The sequence below is a fragment of the Rattus norvegicus genome, chromosome 3 (genome assembly GCF_036323735.1).
Source record: "Rattus norvegicus strain BN/NHsdMcwi chromosome 3, GRCr8, whole genome shotgun sequence".
Taxonomy (NCBI): Eukaryota; Metazoa; Chordata; class Mammalia; order Rodentia; family Muridae; genus Rattus; species Rattus norvegicus.
The window spans coordinates 114039406-114053195 of NC_086021.1; the positions used below are offsets into that span (position 1 = coordinate 114039406).

General features: G+C 39.9%; 1 long non-coding RNA gene across 1 annotated transcript; it reads left to right on the plus strand.

Moving 5' to 3' along the window:
• The first annotated feature begins 9838 nt into the window (after positions 1-9838).
• On the plus strand, positions 9839-12542 carry LOC134486417 (uncharacterized). The gene is made up of 2 exons (XR_010065283.1): positions 9839-10245; positions 11585-12542. It is a non-coding gene; the product is annotated as an uncharacterized LOC134486417 (long non-coding RNA).
• The last annotated feature ends 1248 nt before the right edge of the window (positions 12543-13790 follow it).

Here is a 13790-nt window from a genome sequence, read left to right on the forward strand (position 1 = left end):
CCATGATCACACAGACAGGGCTGGTTAAATTCAGTGGGTCACAATAGAAAGCAAAAAGACACCAATGAATGTGAGACAGGGACTTGTCAGGAAGAGTAAGGCTTGATAGGAGTGGGAGAGATAGAAAAGGAGAGGGAGAGAAGAAACAGAACGTGTTGTATAAATGTATGAAACAGCCAAACACAAATGTAAAGAGTTTACTTTTAAAATGTGCCACTCAATGACAACTTACTGGAAATAGTCATTTAGGATGTTGAACTGACTCAAGTCCAACTTTAATGGATAGGTTAGTGTGCTAATGTGTGTTTGCTTAGCTCTCCCTTGACCCCTCCAAATAAAATGTATCAAAAAACCAAGATACAACGCTATGTATTTTATATTGATTAGGGTATTTATTTTCTGAACACATGATGTGAGCTATGTTCTAGGCATGTCATTATAGCAATTTTAATTATCCTGTTTTGTTAATTAGGAAACATCCCCTAGGGGAGTATTTTAATATAACAGAACTTGCATGGGTACAAGTGGCAGAAACTGGATCCTCATATGTATCCCCTCTATCTAAGGTCACATCCTCCTCTACCACATCTGAACAAATGCTTTCCGTATTGGCTTCCACACTCAGCCACCCCATACATATAAAACTGGTGAAAGTACGTCATATAACTGTAGGGAAATGCCCATCGGATAATGAGGGCAGAATGGATGGCAATGATACTCATGGTTTGTCTTCAGTTCACTATCAGACTCCAGAGGTAAAGGCTTTAGACAGCTGCAAAACTACGTCTACTCAAGGTATGTAAAAGAAAGCCAGAAAGATTCCTGGAGTATGAGTCAAAAAGAGCAGCAGCTTCTAAGAGGCAAGCTCCTGAGGCTGCAGGAACTCTTAGCATATTAACTGACAGCTAACATTTTGGCTTTTTGTTTTTCACTAACTTTTCTGTATAAAGGGAAAGTCATCCTGATTATCTTTCTAGGAGGGTAGGGCGTGATCTTCATGACGTAGTACCTCTTCTAATTGGAAACACCAACCCCACCCCCCAATTTTAGAGGTCTATGTGCCCATCGACTCCACACAATTTCAAGATATTGGGGGTAGTTATGAAGATGAAAGAGTTATAGGTATACTTTGGGCTATAATGAAGAAGGTTCTAGAATAAAAGCCAAAATATTGTAGTTTCTTGTGGACACATACTTTGAAGTGATCAGAAATAATATTCTAGAAGGATACTTGTCCATGAGAAAGTGTCTATATTTTTATGCATTTTATTTAGAGAACACACACAAGATTCTAGAAATGCATCTGAGTATCAAAATCATTCATAAAAAATTGCATTAGCACCGAACATGTATACACTTCTCTTGTCATTCTTGAAACAATGAAACAATTACTTAAATAGCATTTATGTTGGATTAGGCATTACACATAATCTAGAGGTGATTTATATAATGGAAGGATGTTTATTTTAAAAACATCACACCATTTTACATAAGGAATCTGATTATCCAAAGCTTTGACAGTTGCAAGGAGTCCTGGAATCAATCTGGTACCATTAGCTTCAGCTGTCAACTGGGCATAGGCTTAGTTGCCTAAACTCAGAACCTCAACTAAAGATTGGCCAGACCAAATAGGCTCTGGCTGTGTTTGTGAGAAATTTTCTTAATTGTTAATAGGTGTAGGAGGACCCAGACCATTGTGGTTAGTCTCATTCGTAGGAAGATGGGCTTTTGCTGTGTGAGAAAACAAGCCAGAAGGAACAAGCCACTAAGCAGTTTTCCTCCACCAGAATCTGCTTCAACATTTTGCCTTGAGTTCTTACTTTGACATTTTTCCAAGTTAGACTGTAAAGCATAAGATGGAATGAACCCTCCTTCCCCAAACTTCCTTTGTTCATGGTGTTTATCACAACAGCAGAAAGAAAGCTAGGACATAATCCCTCATGCGAACCAGGAGGAAGAACATAGATAATGCTTATGATTTAATATTGAATCCCATATTAAATACCAACTTTTCTCTAGAGGAATATTCTCCAATAGAGCTTCACACAATGACAGAAGTGCTCTTGGCATTTGTTACCAGAGATTGTTATCTCTATGACGTGTGGCTATTACGGATTTGAAATGTAGTTGGCATGATTGAAACACTGGATTATTAATTTAATGTCATGAGTTAATATCTTTGAATAGCTGTGTATCGTGAAAAGCTACCTCATTGGTTGGTTTGCACAGCTCTCCATGATGAAAAAATGGGTACTATTAATATTGCTGTGTAACTGTATTTTCTAAAATGCTTGAAAAATTTAAATGTTTTAAACATAAAAATTCTAGCCTATCAAAATAAATTTCCCAATGAAGACAGGAAAAGAAAATTTATGAAATCAGAGTCCTAGAGTCAATAAACTGTAATGACAGAGGACTGGGGACTATTTGAGGCTATTTACAAACAAACACACACAGAAAAGCAGAAACCCACCTTTTGCTCTTATCTGAGTTCTAAGCAAACCAAGAAACCAGAGAAAAGATCAAATAAATGGAGGCAAATGTTATTTTACCATGGATAAGGCTGTTATTTGGATGAATGTGCTTTGTGTCTATGTGTTATGGACTTATTAATAAGTCACATCTGGGAAAAGAGAGTTTACCGCACAGTGACAGACAGCCTTGGTCCTGAAGGTCCAACTCTTAAGAGGAGGAGCCTTTATGGTTGTGTTGAGTTCTTGAACAGTTTTCAAGTTGTGGCTCATGACCCCTCTGGGAATTGAATAACCCTTTTACAGGGATTGCCTAAGACAATCAGAAAACATTTATTTACATTATGATTCATAACACTAGCAAACTTACAGTTATGAAGTAACGATGAAAATAATCATATGGTTGGGGATCATGACAGCATTAGGAACTTGCACTGGCAGCGCCATTCATCTGGGAGATGGTAGAAAACTCCCTAAATGGGTGTCTCGTTCAGCTCACTGTCCCTCTGTGGGGCTTCCCACCAAAGAGTTTGGCTTGGGTCTGCACAATGCAACTGGACAGGGATGTTTCTCTGAAGGTCTTGCTTGAAAGATTCCAAGGTGTTCTGCTGTGTTCTATTGGCCAAAGTTAACCATAAGTCTTTGTGGAATCAAAGGCAAGTGATTGCTGCCTTCTCAGAGGAATCACACACACACACACACACACACACACACACACACACACACACACACACACACTGGTTTGCACATACATGCAGGCACACACATAGGTATGTGGTAAGTTATTTGTCAACAGACTGCAAGCAAGCCAATGTGATCTCTCAGAAATTTTTTTCTTCATTATGTCACACTGTCTGCTATTATGCTATAAATTTATATGTTCAATGCTTTCTTTTGTGTACCCTGCTAGACTGTAAGTGTCACAAGAGCTGAGCTCCTGTGTAGTTTCCATACCATTTTACCCTGTTTTAGTTAGAGTTTTACTGCTGTGAACACACACCATGACCAAGGCAACTCTTATAAAGACAACATGTCATTGGGGTTGGCTCACAGGTTCAGGGGTTCAGTCCATTATCATCATGGTGAGAGCATAACCGCATCTATGCAGACATGGTCCAGGAGGAGCTGAGAGTTCAACATCTTGTTCCAAAGACAAACAGAAGGTTGACATCCAGGTATCTTGGTTGTGGCTCTTAAAGCCCAAGCCCACAATCGCACTCTTCCCCCAACAAGATCACACCTACTCTAACAGGACCACACCTCCTAATAGTGCCACTCTCTGGACCAAGTATATTCAAACCATCACATACCCCTAGTACATAAACCATTGCTGACCTGCCTTCAGCGAAGGGTGAGCAGCACTCATTCAGCTTGCCTTTTCAGATGGGGCACCCATCTCTTTAGGGAAAGCACCTTGTTTCTCTCTACTTCGTACTTACATTTCACAATGAAAGTGAAACGATTTCTTCTGATCAGTGTTCTGCTAAAATAATCTGATTGCATTGTCAAAGGCATTCACCTCTCAGAGCTTACAAGCCTTCCTCTTTCTACTGTGTGGTAAAGAATCCTAATCTGCAAAGAAGATGTGGAGCTGACAGCAGGGCACAGAGACCACGTCACTGTGGGGTTGCTTCAGGGAAGCATCAAGCTTTGAACACATAGGCACACAAACACACACACACACACACACACACACACACACACACACAGGTTTGCACATGCATGCATGCATTCACATTTTCTCAGTGTCTTTATTAATAAAAGGATGCTTAGATTTTTACCTCTTTATTGCACTTAAAGTTCCAACTTTGGAAATTGAACAGCACACTTGCTCCAAAACGGTTTCATAAATCTGTATTGATTATATAAATGAATAAAATTGTGTCAATGAATTCACCCATTCTGCTTATTATGCCTAAAACTATATATCCATTTCTTGGTACCCTTAGCCGTTCATAATCTCAGTCATGACCAAGAATGATTTATTTAGAATGAGCTTCCCCCCATAGTCATACAATAGTGGTTGAACTCTGGTGTCACAATCAGTCAACACTGTCTGGAACCACTTGGTATTATTCACTTTAGCTTCATGGTCTCAGTGACCCAGATCATATTCTTCCTAGACATATCTTCCATCATGGGGCCAAAATTGGCCTTTAAGTTCTACCGAAGTAGGTATCTTCCTATAGATTACCCTGAAAACACTCAATGATCATTTGTGCTAGTGTCATATTGCATAGTATTAGACTCAAAATCTAGTTGGTCAAAAAGAGACTAACCTGTGTGTGTGTGTGTGTGTGTGTGTGTGTGTGTGTGTGTATTTACATTTCTGATCCTGATTCTTATAGTACTGTAAAAATGAGAAAGATGTAAGATAAACTGATATGGCGTTCTGTGTGTTCAGGACTTGAGTAGCTAGCTTGACTTACTAACATTTGTTAACAACATTACCTTCAAAGTCATACAAAGATCATAATATATTTCTAACAGGGCCCATGGAATATTGATGTGGTGCTTACTAACACTGGTGTTCTAGTTTCCATCCTGTTGCTGTGATAAAGCACACTGACGAAAAGAGCTGTAGGGAAGAAAAGGGTTTATTTGGCTTTCATGTTCCAGCCCATCATTGAGAGAAGTCAGAGTAGGAACTCAGACTTGCTGGTTCTCTTGCCGGTTTATGCTCAGCTAGATTTTATATATTGTCCAGAGCCATCAGTCAGGGAATGGTGCCACTCACACTAGTCTAGGTCCTCCTACATTAGGTGAGAATCAGGACAATCACCTACAGACATGCCCACATGTCAGTTTGATCTAGAGAGTTATTCAATTAAGGTTCTTTTCTCTGATAACTCTGGGCTATGTCAAGTTGACAATTAAAGTTACCTAGAATGACCAGTTCCTTTTATTTTGAGAAGATATGCGAATGCAGCGTCTCTCACTAATAGCTACCCTAATTAACCAGCACTGTGTAAAGTTTTCCATCTCAAAGGAAAATGCAGGCTATGGTTCTCTGGTTGGTTGCACTCTGGGTAAACAGGAGTTTAGTAGATTTTAATTATTTTACTGCTCACTTTACATTATATTTCTTTTACCACTCAATGAATTCATCACCTTAGGCACAGTGACTGAAGTCCTTAATTCATGCTTGAGTTGCTCCTTTGCTAAATGTCAGTCCCTGGCCATCTGGATAATGAACACACCTCTCTGCTTTCTCTGACAGTAGAGTGCTTAGTGACAGAAGGTGAATTTCCATCTGGGCACTAAAACTCAAGTTTGGGCAGTTTTTCCCCATTGGAAAGGAAATCTCTGATTAGATTAATCTCCTTTGAGTTATTCTGAACTTCTTTGATTGTTTTTTAGGAGTGAGGTTGACCAGGTGGTAAATATCTTAGCCTTGTGCTCAAGGATATCTTGCCTGTCATTACTGTGTGGTATTACTGTTGCTTGACAATGCCTGTAAACTATGTAAATAAATCTGCATGATTATATTCTACTCAAACATTATTTATGGAAACAGGCAGTAGGCCCTGTTTGGTTTTTGGAATGTAGCTAATTGACTCATGGTTTAGAGTATCAGAGATGAGAGTTGAATTTACTGATTGGGGATGTAAGATAGCAGAGAATCAAGTAACTTGTCATTCAGTTCTGAATCTACTGCTTTGGTTTAATTCAATGAGCACTTACTGTTTGGATGGAAACACTGTGGCCTATGGTGATTGTCTCCTTTCTTACCTGTTAAAATCTGGTCTTAGAACCCTCAAGACAGTATTGCAAGCAGCTGCCATCTGTTTTGCCTATGTGAGAGGAGATGAACTTGTCACTCCTCAGACAGAGTCAGTTCCTGCAGACCTGGAGGCTGCATAGGTGTGACTCTAATCCCAGGTCAAGTCCTCTAAAATCCTTCAATGGGACTATAGGGTCTTGCCCAGTGTTTGTCTGTGGATGGCAATCACAGTAATGGGGAGTCATTCTATACTCATCAAATACAGAAATTCTTTTTTTTATACATTTGGTTAGTAAGTTAGAGCAACAGTGAAGTATTTATTAAATCTCATTTTTTCAATAATTTAGTTATTTTTATTTATTTTACATTCTGATCACAGGCCCCCTCCTTCCTCTCCTCCCAATCCCACCCTTAAAATCCTTCCTCCTCTCCTTCTCCTTAGAGAAGGAGAGTTTCCCTTGGGTATCATCCCACCCTTGGACATGTAGGCCAAGCAGGATTAGGCACATCCTTCCCTACAGAGGCCCAACAATGACAAGGATAAAATTCTCATAAATTTTCAAGGTTTACATGAAATCATTCAGCAATTGGGACACAAGAAAAATATCCACCCATAAAAATGAATGTATTTTGAGAAATTAGGCCGAACATTTCACTTCTACAAAACTGATGTGTGAATTGTGTTGCCTAAGGTGTCCTTTGTTCTCAAGTCTTACAGATGCCAGGTGACAAGTTCTGAAATAGTTCCTAAAAACAAGGATTCAAACACCAGATAGTAGAATACTTTTTCTTCCTTTTTTTCTTTCTTTCTTTCTCTTTCTTTCTTTCTTTCTTTCTTTCTTTCTTTCTTTCTTTCTTTCTTTCTTTCATGGAGAAAGCAGTCAATGGGATCCTTAAGAAGAGGCTCTTTGAGAGATCACCAGGGATTGCAATGCAATGGTTTCAAGCAATAGAAGTCAGTGAGGTTTAAGTTGGGGAAAAATAAGGACTATATTTTGAAGCAGAATTGGACCCTAGAACACAAGAGCCCTAATTATAGTCAAACCTCAGGCAGAAACTTGAAGTAGATACTTACAATCAAATCAGGCCTCTGGATATCACCTCATTCTCTTCATATGATTGTTTTGTGTCTTGCTTGCTGTTTTTTATTGGTCTGGTTTTCTGTCTACATTCTTATGATGGGGGAAAAGCCAAGCTTCATTATTCAAACTCTTTCACTGTTAAATGTCTAAATGCTAGACATGAAACTGGAGGCACCAGATGATTACTCTGTTTCAATCAAATGTGGTCAGCATGACAGAGACATCAAAAATGCTTTTCTGTGTTAAAAGGAAATATATTTCACTGAACAAATTGGAAATTAACTCACAGATGGGACAGATACTCATTTCCTGCTTAATGTTTGATGGGTGTCATATTTGGATATAAGCCTTTGTTGGTTGAGGGGAATAAGTTGCTCTTGCCCAGGTTGACAATTAAGAGTTTCATCTCAGTTACCTTTTCTTCTACCTTCTCCCAAACTTGTTTTCATAATTTATCTTTTCTCCACTGTGGACTATTGATGTGATATGGGACAATGGTGCCTAATGGCTGTTATATTATGTGTCTGCAAATGTATAATAAGACCTGTACACCTGTCTATTCTTCTGCAAGTAAGGGTCTGGATCCCAGTCCCAACCTCATGTCTAATAAAAATCTGTCCAGTGCAGTGAATCATCAGAGTTTATTGAACCTTCTCTAATTTCTTATCTTTGATAAGTACACCAGAAGTCTTTGCAATGGGAGAATATTTGTTCTTTGATTAACAGTCTACCTTATCTTACTAGCACACTGCTAGGCATTTAGTGTTTTTCTCAAAAATACCAAATGTCAACTTAGATTATCTAATAGGAGAACAGGGTGGGTAGAATCACAGGAAACACTGGTGCATCTGGGAATAACCAGGGAGAAAACATATATGTTAAAGCAGAAAGGAACTTAGATACCAACTACGTTAAGCTAAGTAAGGAATCCTTACCCCTTTCCACAATGTATATTCAGGGTCCAATTTCCTGGTACTGGGGATGCTATTTTATATGAAAAAAAACCAGTCTCTTCAGATATGATTTAGTTAGGAGCCTCAGGTATAGAGGTTACCCTGAATTCTTCCAACAGGAGTAACACAGTACTTATAGGAGGAAGAATGTCAGAGGGGAACGCTCTGTCATGATAGAGGCAGAGACTAGTGTGCTATAAAGGTAAAATGTGGGGCCACAAGCCAAGGAATATATGTGACCACTAGAAATTGAGAAGAGCCTGTACGGAAACAGATTCTTCTGAGAATTGCTAGAAGGAGCCATTCCGATTATCCTCTGACTTCAGCCAAATGGAAGGAATGGGGCTGGAGCTCACAGATGGGAAGTGGTGGTTCACATTCAGCTCACAGAAGTCTTTTGTTTGGAGAGGATGCTATTTTGAGAAAGGGAAACAAAAATGAGTCAACCTTTAAAAACGAGTATATTTTGCATAAAATCTGGATTTCTGACGGGAATCTGCACTTCTGAGTGATAACCGTGGGCCAACTCTGACTTGCCAACTCTTCTTGTGAGTTGAGCTTTGAACCTGTAGCTGCAGCTTCCTCCATTCACCACGGGCTCCCTAAGTCTGGGTTCCGGAGGTTGCAATCTATAGAGGGAGAAAGGGCTGCACATTTTAAGGAAGAGAAGTATTTTAACAAACATAGGACCCTAATGTAGACACGAACAAAGGAAGAGTAAAATGTGGGTTTGTTAAGGATTTGGCTATTTTTGCAACTTTTCCACAGATCTTAAACTGTCCTAAAATCAAAAATGAGTTTCTTTTCATTAAAAACAGAAACTGAGATGCATATGCTCCTTTGTGAAAGGGGCTGCTACTGTGTAATATATTAAGTATGTGAACACAGTGTTTTCTATTGTGAGAGGTTTCTAGATTCTGCTTCATTCATTGTACTACTCTCTGGACCACTCTTAAGAGTGTGTCCATAAGTTACCTGCTTCATCCCATTATAGATGGGGGTTCTGAGGCCCAGAGAGGCAAAGAAATATGCCCAGGACCAGAGTACTGCTCAGAGAGCAGACTCAAGCAAAACCTATGACTCTACTCTAGCTACTCTTCCCTTTTGGCAGGCACACAGCTCCGGGGATTGAAATAGAGTCTACATCTTGGACTGTGTTAACAAACCTCCTTACCTGCCTAGGGTGCTCCATGTGAAAAGAGAAGTATCATATGCAGAACCGCTTGACATATATTACTTTAAATATATAACTTTAAAAATGTACAATATATACATATATATTGCTTACTTACTTCATTTCTATTTTATATCTAGTGCATTAGGGAAAACATTTGGCATTTGTCCAAACGCCAAATGTACGTCTGGCTTTATTACTCATATGTTAGCCAACTTCAGCTATGCACAGAATACTCCCCAGAAAGCCAGAAGGACTGAGAAGGTCAGAAGCTGAGGCAGGCATTCTGTGTGGGTTCAGGCCATGCCGGGAGGGAGGGATTAAAAGACTTAGTGGATTTGAGAGGTTATGGTTGTTTCCAGAACACTGTGCATCCATAGCCTTGGGTCTAAAGGGCCTTGATGTGTCTGGCTCAGAGCTGGCTAGAAGGCCAAGGTTACACGCTGCTCCAGGACTAAACAGGCTTAGAAATGTGCTGTTGCTGGCTCGCCTCCACTCTTATCTCTGAAAGGCTATTTCCATGCTAACAGCTTTCTCTAGGACCTGGTAAACTGTATGGGTATTAAAAGAATGGCTTTTCTCATTTTTCCTTGCAGCGGTCTGAGTGAGAGGAGGGAGAAATGAAGGTAACGACGAGGCTGGTGCCACGGAGTTGAGTGCTGCCACCCTCACAGTGCGTGTGAGTTGTCATGTGAATACGCCTTCTACTCATCACATTGCTCTGTGGCCTCTCTAGGCACCCAGCCTCTGGAAACAGTAAATTATGGGTGAAGATTCAGAGATCCAGAGATAAGACGAGGTGGATGGGGGTCACAGAGGTCACCATGGATGAATTATGAAGGTAGCCAATCTTCTTTCCCACACCAGCACTATTTTCTTCCCGAGGCTAAGTAGAGGAATGATAAGGAAAAGTGATACATTTAATATTCTAGAACGCATGTCTGTGTGAGTGTGGGCCCCCAGGCTGTGTGGTCAATTGACTGTGCACAGGTGCCCTAGATCTGATTGCCAGGGTCGAAATATCAATTCTACTGCATAATAGCTGGGGGACAAGGGCACACCACTTAACCTATCTCAACCTCTATTTTGTTTTCCTAAATTGAAACTTGTAATAAGACTCACTTCAAAAGGTAACAGAAAGTGAACTAAAGAAGTGGGTAAATTAAAAATATTTGCAGCTGCTATATATAACTGCGAACTTTTGTTGAGAGACAGTAATTTTAACTCTGTTTTGAAAAGGACAGCACAAACTCAGAAAGACCACATAGTTTGCCCAGGAGCACATTCAGGGAGTAAGCTAGGATTTGTGTCCTATCTTTGCTCTAAGTCACTGTTTTATCTGTAGCTCTCAGGTTTTCTTAGAGCAGTCTGTCTTGGCTAACAAGCTCTGCTATGTAAACAAAGTTTCTGGGCTTATGCTGGCAAAGTGTCACTGTTTTCAGGATTCTTAGACCTTTCACCACCTTTAAGGTCTTTCCTTGAATATTTTTTTGTTTCCATTTTCTGAGAAATTAAAGGGATCGAGGCTATGACATCTGAGTCCAAGATGCTGAATAGGAGACTGAGGTTAGAGGACATGTATGAGCTTGAGGCTACCCTGGGCTACTGAGTGACACCGTGTCTTGAGAAGCTACTGTTCCAATAGGTCTGTAATGTGGGAATGTCAAGTAAGATGGGAAAGGAAAATTGGTAGCAAAGAATACTCCTTGATATTCATGCACTGGAAGTACATTAGCTGTTGTGCTTCTACTAGATTTCAGAGGTTATAGGAAGAGTTCCAGTTGAGCCTGAGTTGCAGGCCGAGATGTGCTACGCAATTCCTGAAAAAAACAAGGCATCTTTCATGGAGCCTGAGGGGGCGTGAGGAACAAAAGGCATACATTACGAAAGTGAATCAAAAACAAAACCAAATAAAACCAAACAAAAACAACCCACAATGCTTCATGGAACCAATTGTGTCAGTTATACAGATAGAGTAAAGTAAGACTACTAACATCTGGCAAAATTCTTGCCAGATACTTTGAAATGAACAAAGGCTGTAGGAAATATTTATAGACTTTAAAACAGACCTATCACAATGTGTCCACTGGAATTGTAAACAGACCTCTTAATAATGTTTCCACTAGAATTATAAAAATACCTTTGGCTAACAATATTTTTTTCTTCTTTTTATCTTTCAGAATGTTGAGATACAGAGGTAAAAAAGAGTTACCATCTTTCGAGGCAGTTTGATCCTGGAAGTGACCACAGTGTTTATTGAGGATATTATGTTTGGAAGGCTATGCAATCAAGCAATAAAGCAAATGTAGAGTCCAGAAGCTAGAGCTATTTTCTCTTGGCTTCCAACATCTTCTGGAGAAATATTTCATTGAGAAGCTAATGGAAAGTAAATTGATATCTGAAAACAGAGCTCAGTCTACCAAGGACTTGCTTCAGAAGAGTGAGGATCTGAGTTTGGATCTCCAGAACCCACATGAACTGGACTTGGTAGCGTACCAGTAATCCCAGCACTAGGGGAGAATAGAAGGCAGAGAGGAGACTTAGGTCAGCTAGTCTGGAATATGAAATGGCACGAAATGCAAAAGAAACCTTGTCACAAACAAGGTAAAAGATGCCAGACACCTGAGGTTGCCGTCTGACTTCCACATGTGTGCTATGACAGAGACGCACCCGTACTCACATGAACATATACATACAGATTTAGAAAACGATGCTTCATCTATGATCACATGGACTTAAAGATTCCCACTTCACCTATAGAGGGAAGGCCCTTTCCAGATGATACAGCAACAGTGACACATCAGAACTTGACAGGGGGCTGAGAGTTCTTAATAAAATGCATCACAATCATGGAATAGATAGGAGCTAATGCATTAGAAAAAAATACTCCTTTGATTTCACAAGTGAGTATGCGCAGACTCAAATTGACTCATTTTTTCCTTGAGATCTTAATTAAAATCTGGAATAGAAATGATCAGAACATGCTATTTTAAGCTATAGATCCTGAATGTCTACACTGTTTGCCAACTTAATCCTCTACTTATTCTCAGAGGTCAACAACAGCTTTCTTCCGGGAAAACAGGATAAGGAAAAGATGCTTCCACCCATGGGCATCAGCAATAAAGTGGATGAAACTAATCCTGACTGTTCTTCGTTTACTTAGCAGTGGGACAAAATAGATCTGAAAATTTAGCAAGACAAAGTAAATCTGAAATACTAAAGGAACCATGGCCCTACAGGACATGGAGCCCAAGGCGTTGCTTTGCACATGGTCCTCTCACCTAATTACCTTGAGGCCTCACATTCTGCATCTGTATAAAGAAGGGTAACTTTGAGGCCACTCAGAGCCTTTATAAAAAGGCAAGTGCTCATGTCCTGAAGTTAAGTGAAACATAGAACCCAGATCTGTGCATATGGGAGTCAGTGGTAATGGATCTTTACCCTGGTCCTCCCAGTCCTGAGCTTCTCCTCCCTCTTGTCTACCAGGACAGCAGATGCCAGTGTGTCTGATAGAAACCTAGTCCATGGTTTGCAGGGTGAATCCAGAACAGACACAGGGAGACTTTGGATGTCTTGGTTATTCTAGACAAGGGTGGGTAAATTGAAATGCCCATGTCTATTTTTATTCTTTTCATTTTGCTTTAAAAGGGGGTCTCTCATGGTACTGTCACTGTCACACTCAGTGTGTATGTGTAGAGGGAGTCTTAGTGGTGGGCATAGTCAGGCAGTCTCATGGTCTCCTTTACTAGTTTCTTAAAGTGCATGTTTTCTAGGTGTTGGTCCAGGCTGGGAACTTGTACTCCAGGTCCTGGGTAGTTCAGGAGGGAGAGGGTTAGGTTACATTACTGTGGAAACTTATATTTGGTTTAGTCAAAACAGGATAGGCATTTAATACAGCTTTCTCTAATATTTGGTCTTTAAAAAACAGCTTTCAGGATGCTTAAAAACAGAGCAGTTGGCTTTAGTAAGGGACTGTATGCTGTACCTATCTTTAGAAGTGTTAGAAAAATGATTCTGGGAGAGGACAGCTGGATCAGTGGTTCCAAGCACTTGATACTCTTTCAGAGGACCAGAGTTTAGATCCCAGATCCAATTTTCAAGGCTTATTACCACCTGTAACTGCATTCCGGTGAATTTGATGTTCTCTTCTGCCCTCTGTGGGTACCTGCACATATGTGTGCATATTCTTTCTCACACACATACAAGCAGAGATAAAAATAGATTCTTAAAATAATCTATCCTTCTACCTTGCCATGATAATATCTCCTGCCATCTATCTAGTAGCTTTAAAAATCTATATGGTTTTTAAAATTTATACAAAGAGAAACCAAAAAATGTCTCAGATCTATCTGTCTTTTTGCCTGTCTACCACCTATCTGTGTGTCT